Source organism: Homarus americanus, unplaced genomic scaffold (assembly GCF_018991925.1).
Source record: "Homarus americanus isolate GMGI-L3 unplaced genomic scaffold, GMGI_Hamer_2.0 scaffold6354, whole genome shotgun sequence".
NCBI classification, from domain to species: domain Eukaryota; kingdom Metazoa; phylum Arthropoda; class Malacostraca; order Decapoda; family Nephropidae; genus Homarus; species Homarus americanus.
In genome coordinates this window covers 295,394-317,709 of record NW_024715548.1, presented here as the reverse complement: position 1 = coordinate 317,709, position 22,316 = coordinate 295,394, and the positions used below count along the sequence as shown (strand labels likewise).

The 22,316-nt window shown below is 46.4% G+C and overlaps 1 protein-coding gene across 2 annotated transcripts in view; it reads right to left on the bottom strand.

Moving 5' to 3' along the window:
* LOC121857894 (vang-like protein 2-B) overlaps window positions 1-22,316 on the bottom strand; it is an 86,626-nt gene that overhangs the window by 33,438 nt on the left and 30,872 nt on the right. The window contains exon 2 of one of the 2 annotated variants that reach the window (XM_042354135.1): window positions 3,702-3,849. The exons of the other annotated variant lie outside the window; for it this stretch is intronic. The gene's annotated coding sequence lies outside the window, so the exon portion shown is untranslated. The remainder of the gene's footprint in view (window positions 1-3,701; window positions 3,850-22,316) is intronic. 2 annotated transcript variants of the gene reach the window in all.

Genomic DNA, 22,316 nt, shown 5'->3' with positions numbered 1-22,316 from the left:
CAATGAAGACAAAAAATGGTATCGATTTTGAAGTAAGATTATAGTCATTTTTTTATCCTCTCCCGTAAAAGAAAAAAAAATACGAATTATGGAGAACCTGGACCCTGTGGTGTGGTGTCTGCAGGTGGTGTTTACTCGGGTGGGCGGCGCAGGTGTGATAAGGGGAAGGGCGCTGGTGCGGGTTCTGTCCTCACGTTGGGGGAGGGGGATATTTTTGTTAGTGGTCGTGTGGTATGGTGTGGTTGCGTGGTGGTGGTGTGGTCGTATGGTGGTGGTGTGGTGGTGGTGAGGTCGTATGGTGGTGTGGTGTGTTGTGGTGTATCGTGGTGATGTGGTCGTCTGTTGTGGTCGTCTGTTGTGGTCGTGGTGTGGTGGTTTTGGCTGTGTTAGTGTTGCAATGTGCCGTAGTGTGATCGCGGTGGTGTGGTCGTCGTGGTGTTGTGTCGTGGTGTTGTGGTGTGTGGCTCTGTGGTGTGTCGTCGGTGTTGTGGCTGTCGGGTGATGGTGTGGTCGCAGTGTGGTCCTCGTGGTGTGGTCGTCGTGGTGGTGTAGTCGTCGTGGTGGTGGTGTAGTCGTGGTGGTGTAGTCGTCGGTGTAGTAGTCGTGGGTCGCTGTATCGTCAGCCAGGCCAGGTCGTCGTGGTGGTGTGGTCGTCGTGGCAGTGGTCGCCTGCGCTGTGGTCGTCGGTGTTGTGGTCGTCGTGGTGATGGTGGTCGTCGTGGTGGTGGCCGTCGGTGTTGTGGTCGTCGTGGTGGTGGTCGGTGGTGTGGTCGTGGTGTTGTGGTCTCGTGGTGTTGTGGCTGCCGGTGATGGAAAAATGTGGTGGTGATCAATGCAGGTGTGGTCGTCGTGGTCGTGGTGGTGGTGTGGTCGTGGTGGGTGTGGCTCTCATATAAGCGTCTCTCAGCCAGGCTAACCACTACCAACATCACGGGCCGCTACTCCACATTTTCCTCGGCCAAGGTTAAAAAAAATCACCACAGATATATTCAGAGGTCACTCAGTATGTTCCTAAGCTTGGCGTGTACGGGTCTTACTAAGCTTGGCGTGTACGGGTCTTACTAAGCTTGGCGTGTACGGGTCTTACTAAGCTTGGCGTGTGCGAGTCTTACTAAGCTTGGCATGTACGGGTCTTACTAAGCTTGGCGTGTATAAATTCTTACTAAGCTTGGCGTATACGAGTCTTACTAAGTTTGGCGTCTACGAGTCTTATTAAGCTTATCGTGTGCGAGTCTTACTAAGCTTGACGTCTACGAGTCTTATTAAGCTTATCGTGGGCGAATCTTACTAAGCTTGGCGTGTACGGGTCTTACTAACCTTGGCGTGTACGAGTCTTACTAACCTTGGCGTGTACGAGTCTTACTAAGCTTATCGTGTACGACTCTTACTAAGCTTGGCGTGCACGAGTCATACTAAGCTTGGCGTGTACTAGTCTTATTAAGCTCGGCGTAAATCTTACTAAGCTTGACATGTGCAAGTCTTACTAAGCTTGGCGCGTACGAGTCTTACTAAGCTTGGCATGTACGGGCCTTACTAAGTTCGTGCACAAGATTCAAAACAGTATTATTTATAGAGCTTCCGTGCCTGAGCCAGCAGGAGGTAAGGGCAGCCTGGTGCGTGTGTTCACCGCTCCATCAGGAACACAACTTGTAATTTGATTTATGTAGAAGCTTGCTTGTATAACTCGCTGATACCTGTCACGAAAATTACTCATACCTGTCCATAGCCAATATACAAGGAATGTCTGTCGCTGTAACAATACATGTAGTTGTAACTGTACCTGTGACCATACAGGGGCTGATCCAGGGAGGGGGGGGGGTCCTGGGGCCGTACATCTCCCTTTTCACCAGAAAATTCCAATACTTGTTCTTTAACGCAGTATTGTACTCAAGCGTTTTTGTATAGTAAAATGTAATTACTATTGGCTTCAGAATATCACCTAATATTTAGTGCACATGGCTTCAAAATACTCATGATATTGGTCAGATTTTCCAAAAAATTTCTGAGGGGCTAACAGCGCCCACCCCGCAACCCCCTCAAGCTGGGTGGGCTCGCTATGTTCCCCCACCCACAACTTCTTCAACCCCCCATTTAATATTTCTGGATCCGCCCCTGCCGTACCTGTAGCTGTAACAATACCTGTAACTGTAATTGTTTCAAACCCACTTAAATATTCCCCTAATGTAAACCTGAGGAAATCGATACCTTAACTCCTGACTCTCAGATAACTTAAAAAAAAGAATTACGCCACATCATGTAGGTCAAGAGTGAGACGCCGGAACTGGATAATAAAGAAACATGTAAAGAAAGAAAGACATAGTTAAGACAGGCTCTATCAAGCACGTGCCTGAAGGAGAGGGGGAGGAAGAGCGTCCAAGATTTCCGGGGTGTAACAGGAGACGAGAGCAGCGCCAAGACCAACACGATCACCGAGGACAACAAACACTCACGACAACAACAAGCGGGTGATCATATGACCCAAGCATCACCACCATCCTTAAATGTGTGCTGCCAGGTCGGAGTACACATACATACATACATACATACATACATACATACATACATACATACATACATACATACATACACACATACATACATACATAAACAAATATTACTCACCAACAAGAATATAATACTCACATACATACAGTATACTTGAACGCAGGTATATAAATTCATACACAGGTAGCTACGTACACATACACAAACAGGAAAGAAGAAAATAAATTATAAACGGCAGAGACAAGGCTGGTGTAGACCGTGTCCCCAAGGTGGTGTCTACTGTGTACGACACTTCCCAAGACCCAGGAATCCAGCAACACAGACAGTCCCGAGAGTTAGAACCACACACACACACACACACACACACACACACACACACACACACACACACACCAATAACGACACTCGTGAACAAGCTCCTCCGAGGGGTGAGGGGTGATAATTATGAACCTCCATCATCAACACGACCTCCAGGAATCTCAGAAAAAACAACAACAAAACCGTCAGGAACTCCACAACTGATGCCTCTGTTTCTTACTTTATTTCACTCTTTCTTCTTTCACTGTCATGTGCCTTGGTGGTGTTGCGTCACCATTCATCTGCCTCAAGCCCCTCCCCCCCCCCACCACCCCACTAAAATACGCGTGAAGAGTAACACTGCCAGCACATAGCGGAGTGTGTGTGTGTGTGTGTGTGTGGTATTTCCTAGAGTAAACTGAGTAACAGATGGCCCGCAGATAATGCCAGAGGCGTCCACTCCTCAGCCAGGTGAAGCACAACGGTGATGGTTCAAGGCCAGGTACAGCCCCCACCCGACCTACACCTCCTATAGCTCAAATATTCATCTACAAAAGTGGGGAATATCATGATCATTAGGACACACTGCTAAAGTCACCCCCATGATCTAAAATGTTAATGCTAACCTAACTTAATCTAACCCAGATAACTCAGTACCCGAGGCCTAACCTAACCTATTCTAACCCAACCTACTCTCCACCCCATTTAGAGTTACGAGTGCAGAATAATCTTCATGTAATCCCCAAATAGGTTAATTCTTTCCACTAAGAGGTATCGAAACCACTCCAACCCAGTCAAGTAAACAGCAGTGACAGGTGAGGGCCCGGGTGTAAGAGATCCCGCCCCACAATTCCTACGGGTCAAATTTTCACCCCAGAACCCACATCGTTTCCACTTACAGGTGCTCCAGGTCCTAAGGCGCCAATGGTATCAATTTGGAGGTATTAACGACGAGGCCAGAGACGCCCTTCCCCCAGTGACTAGTAGCAGCAGTGGTTCAAGGCCGGGCTGGAGATGGCCACGGGTGTTCCTTCTTTCCAGGACAAACTGTAATCGGGACACGGCTTTTTAGGTTACGGTTTAGGTTAGGTTAGGTTATGGTTAGGCTACGTTATTGTTAGGTCTTGTTAAATTAGTGTTAGGGTAGTTTAGGTTAGATAATTGCTAGGTCTGGTTAGGTTAAGATATTGTTAGGTTAGGTTAGATTAGGCCGAAACTACTAGTCCTGGAGTTCGCACGTTCCATTTATGCCTTGTTCCGAAATGACCTGTAACCCCCCCACACACACACACCGTAACCTCTTCACTTCCCTCAGGTCAAACTCTCACCTCAGAAACCTCAAATTTTCCACTTACATGGAGCCAAAGGCGCTTCTTCCTCCCGAGCCAGCCTGTAGGTAAGTAACATCGGTGGTAAAAGGACAGGCTGCAGGCGGCCCCACCCAACACCACCTACAGGTCAAATTCTCACCCCAGGAACCTCATCTTCACTACTTATGTGATGCTTGAGGCTTCCACTAGGGTGCCAGTTTTGGTTGAGATTTAAATTGAAACACTTTATAAAGCCAAAATAATATGAATAAAAAGTTAGTAACAGGATCACTGACATGGCTGAACCTTTCGAGTGGTGCACCTCTCTTAAAGGGCACCTGTGTATTCGTCTCAAGAAACTGCAATGATGATTCAAGAGCAGGTAAGCAGGACCACTCCACCTCGCAAGTAACATCATCCTCACCTAAGCATCACCCGGGGCCTACAGTACTGCCCGTGGGACATAACATTATGACACCAATACTGCTGCCAAGGGCGCTCTTCCTTGGGCAAGTGTATAAGAGGCAGTTCTGAGCCAGACAGGAGACGAACCTGCCCATCTCTTCCTGACCTCGAAATACTCTTCATTTCCACACAGTCTGAGGTCTTCGATATTGGACTTTAAAGGCGCCTGAAGCCGCCAATATTGAACTTAAAGGTGCGTGAGAACTCTGGCATTAAAGTTAGAGGTGTAGGAAGCCGAGAGCAGCAAGAGGCGTCCCGTTGTGGTCGAGTTTAATATCATTAAAAACTGACATCCTTATTGAGGAACTGGTTCAAATCCTTACTAAACCGGCATCCTCACTAGACCAGCATTCTCACTAGACCGACAACCTCACTAGACCGACAACGTCACTAGACTGACAACGTCACTAGACTGACAATGTCACTAGACCGGCATCCCCACTAGACCGGCATCCTCACTAGACCGGCATCCTTACACGGCACAACACAAAGATCACTCTAATGATAACACCAAATAATATCAGTGGACGCAAGACAATACTTCCATCCTGATGATTAAGAATACAACCACTTGCTGTTTTTACACAAGCTATTAAGACAACATATCCAGGGTCTCAGTGCGAGGGCTGGTCCACGTGGTTTAAGTTGTCTGTGCGAAAAAAAAATATTTTTATTATTCGGATCACATAAAGATTAGCCCTCCTAGCTTATTTCACCTTATGGTTAATTCATCGTACTCAAGGGTAAAGTTATCGTACGCAAGTGATTCAGTGATTACATTAATAGATAAAATCATCGTACTCAAGTGGCTAAGTTATCGTAGTCAAGAGGTTTAGATGTTTCGTGTACTATACAACTACTACTACTACTACTAATAATAATAATAATAATAATACTAATACTTTAATAATACTAACTCATCATCGCATATTATACACAAACACAAAGGTGCGCCAATAACAATCCAGATGTCAACGATAATTACACAGACAGATATCATTACTGACAGCATGAAACCAGCTGTCCCCTTGAGCACTACACACACACAGGTATGAAACGCCTACCTGGCCAAATATGTCTAAATTCATTAATATTTGGTTTGGTAATAATCTATAGTTTGAGACTGGTTACAATGCACCGACTCCAATGTGTGGTATGTTTACTGCGGTTTGGCTACAGCACATAATTATAACTACATATGTGGTTTGGTTACAATATATATTAGTTATGACTATTGCGTGGTTGATTTGACTACAATGCACAATTAAGACTACAATAGTTAGTCCAGAACACATCATGTGGTTGGTTTGGCTACAACACTTCGTTAGTCCTGGCCAAATGGGGATTGGATATAAGACACAGGCAGGTAAGATGGATCATTACAATTGTCAACAGTGGCTGGTTTTTGCTGACGGGAGACAAAGAGTGATCACAGCAAATATCATCAACATACAAGATGATTTATTCATGTCCGGCTCACCAATATGACAACACGGGCATGTAAGCGTTTGTTCCACCTGTCAACAACAAGGGGAGACATTTTACAGAAGTCTTATTCTATCGTGACGAAACTGAACGGTAAATTAGATTAGTTCCTGACTTGAATCACCGGATGGAAGTAAGTGAGAATTTTACCAGGATATGTTGAAATTTACATGATTTTTTTTTTTATTATAGTTGATGAAGCATATAGAGAACAGGATGTGTTTAAGTGGTGATGTTTTCTCAAGGCTCCTCTACCTCTCTCACTACCCTCCCCCACCCCCCCCCCCTCCCAACTACAACAAGTTAGATATGTGGGAGGGAAAGGGGGGGTGGGGGTTAATGGTGATGGTAATGAAGTGACCAGGTTGGTTGTTGTTGTTGTCTTTCGTTGTCCCACATAAACACTACAGTCTGGTTGATCAAAAACATTTCTAGGAAAGATTTCAAAGGTCTCTCTCTCTCTCTCTCTCTCTCTCTCTCTCTCTCTCTCTCTCTCTCTCCTGAAGAATTTCCACTAGCAGGCCAGGGAGTTTTTTTTAATTTACAAGGAAACGTGTTGAAAGCTTAAATACCTCGGGTGTTAGGAGTTTGATCTCCTGTACTCCACAGGGTGTGTGAGGGGAGGGGAGAGGGAGGGGGGCAAAGTGTGACATTTTACTTCACACAGGACATTATCTTGGACATCAAAGGGTACATGATGCAGTTGGTGGAGAGGAACACAAGTCACCTACCAGCAGCAGCCAGGCAGAGACCCGAGGTGGGCGGCCTCTAGAGCCCAACACCCAGGTCCATGCACACACACACACACACACACACACACACACACACACACACACACAATACCGTGACTATACTGCCAGCTTCGCATCTCCTGGCTTCCACCCACTCCTCTCCACCCACCTCCACACCAACACCCTCTTCTTGTACACACTCCCCAGGGCCCACACACCGCCTCACGCTGGAGGAGTAAGACTTGGGGAGAGGAGGAGGTGGGGTGAGGAGAGGGGGTGGGGGGTGAGAGAGGGGGTGGGGTGAGGAGAGGGGGTGGGGGTGAGGAGAGTGGGGTGGGGTGAGGAGTGGGGGTGGGGTGAGGAGAGAGGGGGTAGGGGTGAGAGGGGAGAAGAGAAGGACAAAGATGTGAAAGAAGAAAAAAGAAGGAAAAAGTGAAGAGGATGACAAAGAGGATGAACGGGAGTACAATATGGATGACTAAGAAGAAAAAGAGGAGAAGGAAGAAGAGTGTAAGGAGAGAGAGCAGGAGATGGAAGAAGAAGGAGAATACGGACGAAGATTAAGAGAAGGAGGAGGAGAAGAAGGAAGAGGAAGAGGAGAAGGAAAGGGAGAAGAAGGAAGAGGAGGAGGAGGAGAAGAAGGATGAGGAGGGGAAGGAAGAAGAAGAAGAGGAGGAGGAGGCACAACCACCTCACTAAACACCAGTCTCATATCCTGCAAACATCAAGACCAACCACAACCACCTACCACCCTCCTCCTCCTACCCCCCTCTCCCCTCCCTCTCAGAAAACTGACTAAACATGAAGACTCGAATCACCTCCAGGTAGTCAACAAGAGTGGAGGGCCCGCCATCACTCACCACCACCCAGGTATGTTACGCACACACCACCACCATCATAACAACCACCATCCAACACAACCACCACCCAACACAACTACCATCATCAACCACCCAACACTAACATAATCACCACCCACTACCACAACAACCACCATCACATGCCGTTGTGGGCCATGAAATAAGGAGTAAGTATGTCGGATGAGAATTTCACTGTTAGTTCGATTTACGAGTTACGGGGAGCATAAACCGGCCAGGTGGGGGTGGAGGGGGGGAGAGGGGATGGTGGAGGTGGGGGGAGAGGGGATGGTGTGGTGGTGGAGGAGGGGGTGGTGGTGAGGGAGAGGGGTGGTGGTGAGGGAGAGGGGTGGTGGTGGTGGCCTGGCTGGGAGTGGCGAGAAAAAGCTGCTATTGCTCCTGCACCACCACCACGCCCGCTATCCTCCCCACCTCGCCCCAAGCCCGCGTTGTCCGCTGCTGCCTCGCCTCGCCTCGCCTAGCCCCAAGCCAACTGTCCCCTGCATCGCCTCGCCCCAAACCCGCTGTCCCTCGCCTCACCTCACCCCACGCCAACTGCCTTGCGCCCCACCTCACCTCGCCCCACGCCCGCTACCCCATGCCCTGGCACCTTCACCACCTTTGCTAACAAGAAACACCAAATTATATCTCCTTCCACGCCCCACTCAGCCCTTACGCCCCACCAGCCCCACGCCCCTACCAGCCCCGCGCGCCCCACCAGCCCACGCCCCACCAGCCCTGCGCCCCACCAGCCCTGCGCCCCACCAGCCCCACGCCCCACCAGCCCCGCGCCCCACCACGCCTTATCTTACCTGACCCAACATCTGCTAAACCACGCCTCAGGGCTCCTCGCCTCTAATACCACGTCTCACCCCCAGACATTCCCTTAACCACGCCTCCCCTACCCTGGCCCCACGCCCACCACCGCCACGCCCCTGCCAGACGCTTCGCTGCACTTCAAACACAACCATAAAGTACCAAGACATCCACATTACTTCCCAAGAGCTGTTCCTGATCACTACATCAAGTGTGTGTGTGTGTGTGTGTGTGTGTGTGTGTTGCTCACTTTCTTTATCTACCTCTACTTACTTTCCCTCTCTCTCTTTAATAGGTTAATTACAATGGTGCAGTTTATCTATTTATCTATCTATCTAATTTATCTATCTAAATATCTAGCACCGGTATCGCTCTATCAGGGTTTAGTGCTCTCTCTCTCTCTCTCTCTCTCTCTCTCTCTCTCCAACTATGGCTCAGAGACCAGTGTTGTAATACCACAAGGCAAGACAGAGCTATGAGACCTTAAAGGGATCCCTCAAGGCTACACGTCCACCATACATGTTATGTCGTTTGTACAGGGAGAGAGAGAGAGAGAGGTGTAGTATTAACCTGTATATTTACTGAGGTATTTGCCATGACATAACCAGTTCTCTCTCTTCTCTCCATTTTTTCTCTATTCTTTTTTTTCTTTACCCTCTCTCGTCAATTTTTTTGCATTCTTTTTCTTTCTCCTCTCTTCTTTCTCTCTCTTGCTTTCTTCATTACCATTTTTTCCCCTCTCTCTCTCTCTCTCTCTCTCTCTCTCTCTCTTGTAAAACAGCTGATATATGCTAGTCAAACATTTACAGCTGGTCGTTGGAGTTTTATTTCTCTTACAACTGCCCGTAAGTATATGTTATGTGTTTACAGATGATCTATAACCTTAACTTTTTACAACTACCCATGAATTGATGTTATGAATTTACAACTGGGTTTAGATTTTTTTTACAACTGATTAAGAAGACAATATATTTACAGCCTGTCGTATTTAATTTACATCTACTCTTGATTAATGTTACAATTTACAGCTTTTGTTCGGGTATTTTTTTTTTACAATTTTCCAGCAACAGACGTTATACATTTACAATTAATATTGATTTATTTTACGAGATCAACAATTTATATATTTGTTTTTTACAAGAGATGTTCATATATTTACGAGATGCTAAATTATATATATTTTACGAAAGTGTTAAATTCACTTAAATTTATATCTTTATTTATACACGAATGTCAAATAAGAATCACTTTACTATCGGTACCAATATTGTTAAATTCGTCAGGTCTTAGAAATCTGTTAACTGTTAAATCTAGACGGTCTTTGAAATCTGTTAACTATTAAATCCTTACGTCTTAGAAATCTATTAACTGTTAAATTCACCAGGTCTTTGAAATCTGTTAACTGTTAAATTGAGACATGTGTTGAGTCTCACTAGTACAATAGCCCCAGACGTGTTGGCGTGTCCTTGAGAGATCACCCAGAGCTTCTACTACTGTACATTGGTACCTTATGTAGTACTGCCCACAACAACTACAACAACAACTACAAGATCATGAACACATTGCCTTTCTCCTCCCTCATTACCCTTTCTCCTTCTCCTCCCCCTTCCTCTTCTCTCCTTTTCTTCCCCTCATCCTCTTTTTTTACCCTCCCTCTTCTTTCACCTCCCTCTTTCTCCCCCTCCCTTTTTCACCCCTCCTCCTCTTCCTTCCTTTTTCTCTTCCCCCTCCTCCTCCGCTGCTCCTTTTCTTCCTCGTTCTTCTTCCTCCTCCTTTTCCTCCTCTCTGTGAACTGTCTGAGAGAAGCGTCCATGTTTTGTTTGAGGAGGAAGGGGAGGATTGTGAAGTAACTCGCTCAGTAACATCCACATTTAATTAAGTAACTCGCTAAGTAACATCCACGCATTAATTAAGGAACTCGCTAAGTAACATCCACATTTAATTAAGGAACTCACAAAGTAACAAACTATTATTTAATTAAGTAATCCTGCTCAGTAACATCCACATTTAATTAAGTAACTCGTCAGTAACATCCACATTTAATTAAGGACCTCACAAAGTAACATCCATTATTTAATTACAACTCGCCCAGTAACATCCACATTTAATTAAGGAACTCACAAAGTAACATCCACATTTAATTAATAACTCGCTCAGTAACATCCACATTTAATTAAGTAACTCGCTAAGTAACATCCACGCATTAATTAAGGAACTCGCTAAGTAACATCCACATTTAATTAAGGAACTCACAAAGTAACATCCACGCACTAATTAAGGAACTCACAAAGTAACATCACATTTAATTAAGGAACTCGCTACATAACGTCCTCCCATGTAGCGATGGTTCAGACTGGGGCTTCTTTTGTTAAACCTCCTGTAGAAACTTATTAAGGGCGACGTGAAGCTATGGACGACTTCTGAGGTGTGTGTGTGTTTACTGCTGGTCACTTGTTGGGTGTGGTCCTTAGTGCACCACGCCTCCCTGCTTATCCCCTCCCTGCTTCCCTGTCTACCCCCTGCCTACACCCCTGCCAGCCTCCCTGTTCCCCCCTTCCCCCTGGTTTAATACACCATACCTTCCCTGGTCCACTAAACCTCCTGTATCACCATCTTCACCATCACTAGCGCCATCATCATCATCAGCCACAATCATATCGTGGAGGTGAGGGTGGCTGGCCCAGTAGTGTGGCGGCGGGGGAGGAGGACGATAGTGAATTTACAAGTGCATCCTAACGGGCAATGGAGGAGGAGGAGGAGGAGGAGGAGGAGGAGGAGGGGATAAAATGGAAGAAGAAGAAGACAGGGGTGGTGGTGGCGGCGGTGGTGATACCCCGCGGTCATCACCATCAGGTCAGGTCAGTTTTTGTCGCTCTGGTAACCTGGAGTTTGCAGGCAAAAATGGTGGTACTGCAGATGGTGGGAGGGGTGAAGGGAAGGGGGGGGGGGTAAGTGGGTAGGGGATTAGGGGGAGGGGGGTCTACCAGCGGTTCATGTACCGTTGTCCCCCACCGCGCACACACACACACACCTAAATGGTCACCTTCCACCAAAACACAATAACAATGCCCCAAAAATATAACATCCAAATTAAACTAAGACGCCACCACAACAAACTACATTCTCTTAACATTAATTACAGAACAAAACAACAACATTCAGAATAATTACAAACATAAATATATATCCCGCGTTAATTTCAAGTTACTAATTCATCGTATCGAGTTAAGGTAGAGTTTTAGTGTAATTTTTTGCGTCATTTGAGGGGGAGGAGGTGTGTTTGTGTGTGTTTGGGGGAAGGGAAGGGGTCAGAATTTTACCTGTGTGGTGTAATCTTACCTGTTTACCCACCAGCAGTATTTATCTTGTGAATCACTAAGAATCAAGACTCAGGAAGACCCCGCGCCGAGGTATTTACATGTTGCCCCGCCTTCAACAGAGACCGCGGGGGTATTTATTTATTTATTTATTTATTTACGGTTATTCTTTTTTTACGCGGGGGTGATATAAAAAAGTTTTATTACACTATAGATTAATATAAGCAGGTTTTGTTTGCTAGAGGGAAGGTGAATTATACATTTGTTTTAAAGTTTGTAAAAAAGTTAGATCACCTGAAGAATATCACCAGTTTATTTCACCTTAAAGAGTAACGCTAACCTAACCTAACCTTATCCTAACGCTACGCTACGCTAACCTAACCTAACCTAACTTAACCTAACCTAACCTCAACCTCAAAGAGTGTTAAAGTGGTTAATCTTTAGGTGAAATAATATAGGGTGTACATTCTTGAGGTGAACCAAACAGTTAAATAAAGAAAAGTTATCCCATACTGAAGAAAATGTAAATATAAATTAAAAATCTCAAGTTCTTTACACACACACACACACACACACTATCATCATCATGTGAATATTTATTAAGAGAGATGGGTCAAATAACCCGTCTATGTTTACAATAATGTTGCGGTAAATATAAAGCGAAGATAAAATGTAGAATTTATTTAACAGTTGGAGGAAAGAAAGGCACCCCAGCTTATTCCTCCTAATGATAGAATACCCTAACCTAACCTAACGTTAACCTATTCTAATCTAAACTAACTTTTTCGTTAACTAACCTAACCTAACACTAACCTAATCCAGGGTGTCTAATGTTCAGGTAATCCTAACAAAGTACATCAATCACAAGCGGGTCAACAAAGGTTAAAGTCGAGTCTCACCTACAGTAAATTTAATATACTTCCTGTTGTTGTTGTTGATTGTTTTGTTGTTGTTGTTGTTGGTGATTGTTTTGTTGTTGTTGTTGTTGTTGTTGTTGTTGTTGATGTTGTTTTGCTGTTGTTGTTGTTGATTGTTTTGTTGTTGTTGTTGTTGGTGATTGTTTTGTTGTTGTTGTTGTTGTTGTTGTTGTTGTTGATGTTGTTTTTTATTAAGTAATCGAGGACAAAACAGACAATTACCAAGATGGCGGGAAGAACATAGTCGTCAAACAATGAACACACTATATCAATTTTCTCGTGGGTGTTTGTTTGTCAGCTGTGTGTGTTTACAGTCTACAAGTGGAAGCATATTGGCGCGGTGCCAGTCTCTCATGTCTACCTGGGAGGATGATATGTTGAGTGGTGGTGTGTGATGGTAGTGGAGGGTGGTGGTGGATGATGGTGGTGGATGGTGGTGATGGTAGTGGAGGGTGGTGGTGATGGTAGTGGATGGTGGTGATGGTGGTGTGTGGATGCAGTGGTGGTATAGTGATGGTAGTAGATGGTAGGTGGTAGGATGGTAGATGGTAGGATGGTGGTGGTGGTGGTGGATGGTGGTGGATGGTGGTGGTGGATGGTAGATGGTGGTGGTGGATGGTGGTGATGGTGGTGGTGGATAGTGGTGATGGTGGTGGTGATAGTGGTGATGGTAGTAGATGGTGGTGGTGGTAGTGATGGTGGTGGTGGTGGTGGTGGATGGTGGTGATGGTAGTGGATGGTGGTGATGGTGGTGGATGGTGGTGGTGGATAGTGGTGATGGTGGATGATGATGGTGTGGTAGTGGTGATGGTGGATGATGGTGATGCTGTGAGCCACGGGGGAGGGGTAAGTCACGCCCACAGGAGAGAAGGGTAACCCGGTAGCTTACAAGGTCATAGACTCACAGGAGAGACCAAGTGACAGATGAAGGTGACCTGTTAGCCCCCCCCCCCCGGGACCTGGTAGAGGGGCCCAGGGTAACCTCTCGTCCGTGGGTTGAGGTAATGACACGCCCGTCAGTGGGCCCCAGGACACAACAGCTCCTTCTTGCTGGATGGCCCCGGACGTTCCTCGCGTCGTATCATCCTTGTCCCTGGGGCGCCCTCCATCCTCCCTGGCGCCCACATCCTTTCCCATGTGACCCACGTTCCTCTCTGGCGCCCACACCTTTCCATTCTCCCTTATCCCTTCTTTTTTTTTTCATCCACCGGCGCCTGATTCTACGATACCCATAGTCTAGTTCAACCGGGCCGGGCCGGGCAGCCTCCCTGAAAGCCCCACAGCCCAGCAGGATGCCGACACTTAGCGACAGGACTCGCAAATTGTGTGATCTAGGCCCAGGTCACACTACACTCCACTACCCCGCTGCCTGTAATGCTCCAGGAATGTCCGCTGCCCCCCCCCCACACACACACACAAAAAGCTACAGTACACTACACCGCGGCCCTGGCCCTGGGTCATTGGGCAACGCTAATCTACATGTGTCAGGGACACTCGTAGAGCTGACCGTACACTCTCTCTCTCTCTTGCACTACACCAATAACATACTTTCATGAATACATACGTAGAAGAGCGTGTTTGGTCTTATACGTTGTTGAGAGAGAAAGAGAATATCTTCCGTGTGCTGACCTCACCACGCCGAGAGAGAACTATCACACACGTACATCACCAACTGGTGTTGAGAGATGAGCCGCGTGTATCACCAAACCATAACAAGGAGCTCCTCCTACCTAACAGGCCTTTAATAATAATTTGGGGACTTGAGTGAACCTTGTGGTGGATAATGCCTCTATTAGTCATCCTTACTACCACCACTCAAGATCACAACAACCACTAGTAACTACCACTCTCACACTCACTTACTCCCACAACCACTAGTAACTACCACTCTCACACTCACTTACTCCCACAACCACTAGTAACTACCACTCTCACTTACTCCCACAACCACTAGTAACTACCACTCTCACTTACTCCCACAACCACACAACATCAACAACCTCTCGGCCGGGTTCAAGAGTACCAGAGGGGAAAGTCAATGGGCAGAACCAGATGAGTGTAAAGGGAGTCGTCAGCCCCAGCAGGAGGGGACCAGGGAGATGATGGGTCGTCTGGTGAGGGTGTCGTGGTGCCGGACAGCTGGTAGATGTGATGAAGTCTTCAGGAGGAGAAGGGGAGGGAGGAATAGGAGGATCAGCAGATAAGAGTAAACACAATTCTGGAGGGAGGAAGTGGATGAGGAGAAGGATAAGGAAGAAAGGGAGGTGGAGGAAGAGGAGAAAAGGGAAAGGGGGAGGAGGAGGAGCTGTGTCATGTAGGTGGTAAGGACGAAAGGTGTTGAGTTAAAAATTCTTCAGGAGAAGGAAGAGAAGAAAAGGGACTAAGAAGAGAAGCAAGAGAAGAAAAGGGAGTAAGAAGAGGAGGAGCAGGAAGAAGAGGAGAAAGAGGTGCTGTGCCTGCTTAGTGTGGGCTGAACAGTATGCTGAGCAGGTACTGGAGGTGGCCGTGAGGAGGGCCCAGCAGGGGCGCCGCCGTGGTCTGCCTCCTGTACACGCTACCTGGACCACAGTGTTCAACGGGTTATACCTCCATATTATCCCTCACACACACACACACACACACACACACACACACACACACACACACACACACACACACACACACACACACACACACACACACACACACTTAAATGCAGTCTCGTACACTCTTAACTTACGACAAAAAAAATATATATCGTACGATTTTTTCTCAAGGCTGGTTGGTTGAAGGGAAGGGGGGGGCATCTTACCTGACCAGCGGTGGATGGGCTACCTGGCTCAAGCGTCACCCCCCTCACAGGTAGCACCAGACAACCAGGTAATCTCTAAATAGTTGTCCGCCAGCAAGTGACGACAGCTGGAGAGGGTTATCTACACAGGAATACTATTTCAGCATCAAGAGCTTACTTAAGTGGCCAGGTGGCTTACTTAAGTGGCCAGGTGGATTACTTAAGTGGCCAGGTGGCTTACTTAAGTGGCCAGGTGGATTACTTAAGTGAACAGGTGGCTTACGATATCTCCTGTCAATTTATAATATACCGGAATATAAAATAAATTACTATACTAAAAACGCTACATAAGTTAATGAATAAATAACAGCGGGAGGAGCAGCATCAAGTAAAACAACACCGAGGTAAACACAGTGGCAGGTACTGATGGTCACACACACAAACCTTCCCAAATGTGTTCCCTCGACCCCGCGGCGTACAAGACAACTTACACGACCTAACACGACTTAAAGAAAGGAGAGAGAGAGAGAGAGAGAGAGAGAGAGAGAGAGAGAGAGAGAGAGAGAGAGAGAGAGAGATGACGACACCACCAATCCTAGAGAAGAGTAACAGTCGCCAGCTGACCATTATCTGATGTTTAAATGCCACTGTAACAACAAACGTACACGCCGCCAAAACACACACACACACACACACACACTGTAGTAAACTGCTGCCACGTATTCTGACTGACCAGCTGGCTTTTAAACATGGCTGCCTCGCTCGCTATCCAAAAGATGGCGGTGGAGATAACCCAACAACTCAGCCGAGGACAGAGGCTTGTGATCCCTCTACGATAACACCCTCACCGTGACGTCAGGTGCTCCTGGTAAACAAATGACCCCTTTCAGTTCACTAAGTCCGCCATCTGTTGTTGTTGTTTCTGGTTGTGTAAGTCAGCTCCATGCTAGAGTCATTGATAACACCTGAGAGAGAGAGAGAGAGAGAGAGAGAGAGAGAGAGAGAGAGAGAGAGAGAGAGAGAGAGAGAGAGAGAGATCCAATAACAAATAATACAAGAATCAATGAGACACTGGTGAGATGAAGATATGCCTCTCTCTCTCTCTGCACATTAACTCTAGCAGCTGGATTATGTCTAATTAATTATTTTCATTATGAGATATTGTCTAATTAATTACTGTACTTAGGGGAGGGATTTTGTCCAAATAATTACGTCGGTGAAAGAAAATGTCTCATTAATTACTTTGGTATAGATAAATTCCCCCAATTAATTAGTTTTTTGTTTTTACTTTTTAGATAAACCAACTTAGACGACGACAAGGGCAGAGACGACAATAAACATGGCAATAGGGAAGGGGAGGAGGAGGAGGAGAAAGAAAAGAAGATGGAAGATGGAAGAGGAGAAGGAACACAAGAGACAGGCAGGTGGAGCAACGATAGGAGGATGAAATAGAATGTCAACAGCATGAGGCATATATAGACTGTTAGGTTAGGTTAGGTTATGGGTTATAGAAGAATAAGCAGGTGTGTATTATGCCAGGTGATGATATAGGTGAGATCAGACTCTTCCTCCAGGCAGGTGTTACGGGGAGGGGGGAGCAGGTGAGTAGTTTGGGCGTCACGGATAGGGGGGGGGGGGGACAGTTGAATAGTGAAGGTGCCACGAGAACAAATGGTGTGGATGTCACGGGTAGTAGGGGGGGCGGTGGTTGGGCAAGAAGCAAAGGTGTCACGGGGACAAATAGTGTAGGTGTCATGCGTTATCTCAGGTGACACGGGCGTGGTGTGGTGATGGGTGGTCGCTCCTGGCACTGAGGAGGGAGGTGGGGGGTAGTAAGGGGGGTGAGGGAGGTGGTAAGGAGGGTGAGGGAGGCCCATTACCCCCAGCGTGGTGGGTGAGGGCGGCGAGGCAGGGGACTGATGGTCCTCGATATGACGGGATTTATACAGGCTGTGTCGATCCCTCACCCAAGGCTCTCAACCCACCCTCACCCAAGGCTTTCAACCCACCTTCACCCACACCCTCACCCAAGGCTCTCCACCCACCTTCACCCACACGCAAGGCTCTCCACCCACCCACACCCAAGGCTCTCCAGCCTCTCACTCTGATACAATAGTTTTATAACTGAAGAACAAACATAAACCCTAAGTTTTATTTACCTTTGTACTACATAAATTCCATTCACGTTTGTGTCTCAATAAAGCCGAAATTATTAATAGGAATATAATCACCTAAGTACTATATAAATGTTACTACTACTAAATAATAATAATAATAATAATAATAATAATAATAATAATAATAAAAATAATAAAATAATAAAAATAATAAAAATAGTTCTTTTTATTGTTGTAATAACCAAACTAATCTGCTTTTGTTATCCCTTCTCATCAACAATCTCTTTTACAACAAGTACACAAAACCATCCGTTAAACAATATAAAAAACTAAACATCACCAAAAAGTAGACAGAAAAACATTACAAAAACATAAAGAAACAAACAAACAAATACATCATCTTCCACAATAACATTAAGGAAAATAAACAAACAAATCCAGGGCAGCAGCCAACCCCAGCGGCCCATAAATCCGCAAACTCCCAAAAAAAAATTCAACCTTTCAAGACGGAGCCATAAATCCCCCCCCCCCTGTGGGCCATAACAACATCTACCTGGGGGGGAGGGGGGAGGGGGGAGGGGGGTCTACGCCATATGTTTACCTCACCTTCCTTCTTCTTCTTGGTCCCTCTAAACCCAATTTTTATTTCTGTCTTTTCTCTTCCTTCTCCCATTTTTTTTACTATCTCTTCCTTCTATGTATCCCTCTACCTCATTTATGCCTTCTTCTTCCTCCTCTTCACCTACATCTTTATTCTCTGTCATTTTCCTTACCTTTGCTATGTTCTTCTTCCTCCCTTCCTCCTATTCCTTTCTACCCCCTTCTCCTCTCCTTACACGTTAATATATCTCTTCCTCTTCTCTCCCTCATCATAAATACTCTCCCTTTTCCCTCGCCTCTTCCCCATTCCCCATCACACGAGTCCCCTATCTCTGTCCTTCCTTACTTCTACCCATACCCCTCACCTGTCCTCCCTTCCCCCTACCTCCTCTCTCACCTCCCTTCTACACCTGTCCTCCCTTCCCCCTACCTCCTCTCTCTCCATACACTCCTCCTCCTCCTGCCCTCCTGCTCAATCATCCCTCCCTTCTCCTCCACCTTCTCTCTCACCTGCCATATGGTCCTCATTAAGGTTCCCGTCCCCCGTCCTACCTGTGTCCGTCACGCCGCTATACAGTATATCTCTAGCAAACACACCGTCATAGTTACCGTCTACCGTCGCCATCCGTAAGTGAGGTCGTTTATACAGGTGACCTCCAGCCTGAATGCCTTAATGGTGAGGTTCATGGGCGGGCGTGGAGTGGGTGGATGATGGAGGGGTGGGTGGGTGGGTGGGTGGGTGGGTAGGATGGATAGATGTATGGGGGGAGGGACGGAGGGGAGGGAAAGATGAAGAAAATAATACCTAGTTATCATCATCATCTTCGCTATCTACTTACAAGAATGAGGTCCCCCTTCAGTCCTCAGCTTCTGGAGGACCAACTGCATCTTCCTTACCCTCCAGTTTCCACCATGACTAGTCCTCCTCGAGTCCCTCCCTCCCCAACACACTCTTCCTCCTCCTCCCCCTTCTTCTCTCCAGGTCTTCCTCACTGATCTTTTGTCTTGATGAATTAACACGAGCTAGAGGCAGTGACCCGCCGAATCACCCACACACTCCACACCGGGGAAAAAATTGACCAAGACCGAAGGAACAATAGTGACCTGCCAGATCTTTTTGTTGACTGTGGATTCGTTCACACCTCCCAGCAGCAGGATGGTTGACGGTGATTTAAATAATATAAAGGTGAGAACACGCCATTAACTGACACTCTTGTAATGGCTTTGTTTATATACTCTGGCGCCCACACCTCGATAGTTAATGGTGGGACCTCTATAAACACTGAAACCCTTTAATATCTGGAGCCTCATAACTGGTACACTCACACACAGTGCCACATCCCAAAGCGGTGTCAGGTGTGTCGAGGACTTCAGCCAATATCATGCATTGTTTAAGTATCTGGAATTCCACCCTAACGCCAAGTGCATTTATATTTAAGCGAGGTGTTAGCTGCATATATACTGCTCTCAGAAATATGTGTGTGTGTGTGTGTGTGACGGATTCAGAGCACGTTGTTTGGTGATGGATTCTGACAGTATCAAACTCACCCCAAGCATATAAATTTATGCGCGCGCGTACAAGCACACACACACACACACACACACACTACTACTACTACTACTACTACTTTGCTGTCACCTGGAATCGAGTATGACGATCATCCAGCTATGACACAATGATATGAGTTATTTGGGATGGCACCTTCATTGGTGAGCTCCGAGGTGACTAAAGAGGCCGATAAGGGACCGGCCGAGTCGTTCACAGATGTTGCACATGTGGAGGGCTACAGCTAGTGCGGGAGGGGCGGTGGCAGTGTGTTTCCGGCGTTGGCGCTTGTCTGCCCCGGTTTGCAGTCGGGTTAACTCGAAAGTATTGACGCCTTGTGTGGTGCTCCTCCTAGCGTTACTGTGTGGAGTAATCGTTTCCCAGGTGAAGGGGTCGATTTGGCATTTTTTCAGGTTTGTCTTAAGACTATCCTAATACCTTTTCAGTTGCACGCGCGCACACACACACACACACACACACCTAAGTACCCGTTTATTGCCACCACCTGGTGCAGCTCAGGGGCCGCGTCTACCTGTTCCCTCCTGATTACATCTGACACTTTTATTTCTCGTCTCATTTTAAATGGCCGTTTATGGAGATCAAATGTCCGCTACCAGAGGAACCTTTGTTACCCCAACGAGAGAGAGAGAGACTAATATAGCATCGATACCTTCTAACACCCCCCCCCGACAGGTAGGTAATAATAATAATAATTAACGGTTTATTGAAAGAGCATGGCAGCCGGAAGGCTGAAAATATACAATTACATAATTGGGGAATGGGTCTCTTGATTTACAAATGATGTACAAGTAACATAAGTGATACAAATATGACATATAATAATTAGGTGTTGCTAATTTTTACAATCAGTTCATGCTCGTATGGGCTGGATGCGGTTGGGCAGGTGTGTGGCCAGGACAGTAGCTTGGGGAATGCAGGTGTGTTCCATCCTTCAGGTTAGGTCAGGTGAAGCCGGGAGGTCAGGTCAGGTTAGGTCAGATCCAGCCACAATCAGTATTGCTGTGTTTTTGAGCTTTTCCTTCGAGTTGAAATTGCCAATTTTGTATATCACTTGTGTGTGTGTGTGTGTGTGTGTGTGTGCCCAGTAAAAATAGTAGTAGTAGGAGTTGTAGTAGTAGTAATAGTAGTAGTAATAGTAGCAGTTGTAATTCTGTATGTTCACTGTATGTTCCTTTACCTTTCTCTAATGAAGGCTTTTGTTAAACCACCAATGTATGTAATAAGTCATTTATGTCAATGTATATTTTCAGCCTTCGGGCTGCAGAACTTTTCAATAAACGTTATTATTATTATTATTATTATTACACAGCATCAGCACCACCAATACTACTACTACTACTACTACTCTAGGACTTGAAAGATATGCAAAAAAAAGAAAGAAAAAAGAGATTCAGCGAGACCCACCAAGTGAAAGCTGTCAAATATTTTCACATTCTTCTCCTTTTTTGCACACCAGAACGGGACTGGCTCGTTGGTCACTTGGTCAGGCTGACTCAACCGTATATCGAAGCACGTGATGTTTAGCACCCCCCGCCCTCAGCTTATTGCATCTGATTATTAAATACTCTAACGCTACTTAGTCAGAAAATACAGATACAGAGTGGATAATAACAACAATATGGACATGGTTTAGCCAGTTGAGAACCTGAGCTCTCTTAGTGGCACCTGATATACTGTACATTTATATTGTGTTGAGAATAATTTGGGTTGGGTTGGGTTGGGTTGGGTTGTTAGGTTGCTGGGTTAGAGGGTAGGGTCAAGATGGGATTGGTTGGGTTGGGTTGGGTAGGGTCAGGTTGGGTAGGGTTGGGTTGGGTTGGGTTGGGTAGGGTTGGGTTGGGTTGGGTTGGGTTGGGTTGGGTTAGGGTTGGGTTGGGTTGGGTTGGGTTGGGTTGGGTTGGGTTGCTTGGTAGGGTCAGGTTGGGTAGGTGGTGGTGGTTGGGTTGGTAGGTGGTTGGGTTGGGTTGGGTTGGGTCGGTTGGGTAGTCAGGTTAGGTTGGGTTGGGTTGGGTAGGGTTGGGTCGGGTTGGGTTGGGTTGGGTATGGTCAATCAGAGTACCGTCCTCATATCTAAGGGTTGGCGACCACAGTCCTCCACTCTAAACGTTCTCAGGCTGTTTTTACCAATACTCTAAGTTTTTGTGTCTCTCAGGGGACACAGTTCTTAATTTCATTCATCCATCTCAGTCTCTGCCTCCCCCTGGCCCTCTTACCCTCAACTATGCCCATTAATATTTGTTATTATTCCCTCATCCCTAATCACATGACAAAGTACGTTGGGTTGGGTTAAAACCGAGTAAAGTATAATCCATGTACAAGGGAAGGCTTCACTATATGACCGAACAGTCTCACCAGTCACCCACTCAGCCAACCCACCAGTCAGATAACCAGATACTCAACCGAATTCAACCATCCAACCAGCCAAGTAGTCAGCACACCACTCAGCCAGTCTCATGCAGTCACCCAGTAGCTCGACAGGTCCCGCGTCATAACCCGTTCAACAACAAGTCCCCCCGCCACCACCACCAGCAGCAGCACCACCCACCAAGTATATTAGTTTAC